The sequence below is a fragment of the Artemia sp. Qi Xiang Cuo genome, chromosome 2 (assembly GCF_049724085.1).
Source record: "Artemia sp. Qi Xiang Cuo chromosome 2, ASM4972408v1, whole genome shotgun sequence".
Lineage (NCBI taxonomy): Eukaryota > Metazoa > Arthropoda > Branchiopoda > Anostraca > Artemiidae > Artemia > Artemia sp. Qi Xiang Cuo.
The window spans coordinates 59326571-59327427 of NC_142795.1; positions in this window are offsets into that span (position 1 = coordinate 59326571).

Here is an 857-nt window from a genome sequence, read left to right on the forward strand (position 1 = left end):
GCCTGCAAAAATATGTCATTTGTAACCAAAATATGTCCATATTTCGTCTAAAATATGTCAACAATATATCCACCTTGAAATCTCGCAAAACTAGAGGTTATTTTTCTTATCACTTGGGGTATTGACCAAAAGACGTTTTGTAAACCTCTTTCAAAGCGGTCAATTAACATAAAATATAAAGAAAACCAAAAAGAATAATTTGAATACAAGCACAAAACTCATAAAAACGTGTAAACACTAAAAAATAACTTGAGGGGTTTAAGGCTAATCTTCTAAATAAAATTCCTCTTGAAAGGTATGGACAGCATAAGAGTCAACATTCTCTTTTTCTTTGATAGCTTTTTGCCAATCGGAGTATTTCTTGCGCATTTCAAAATGTATAATCCAGGATCCCAGCGACTTTCGAGAACGCCAAATTAGTTGCTTTACATGCATCAAACAACTAGTCATTTGCATTAGAAGACCATATCGTAATTTGGTCTTGATAAGACCAAATAGTGTAAATTGTCTTTCAGCTGCTGCCGAACAGTGGGCAGGCCATATAACATCATCATATAATCACAAAAATCCTTGAAATCCTTTTCTTCCCCTTTGGCATCTTTACTTTTCCTTAAGGCAGACCAGAAAACTAACGGATTCACTTCTGCAGTGGTTACGCCAATAACATGTTCTTTTTCGTCAAAAATGGGAGTTCCAGAGCTTGTCAAGATCTCTTCTGGCCTTTTTTTGTCGAAATTCAGTTTCCCGAGCAAGTGGGGAAACCGCCTGGGCAGACACTATTCTGTCGTGCTCTTCACCAAGGACAATTTCTGGATTCAAAAGTGAGAGCACCTTCAATGTTTCGTCTTTGTGGTCAA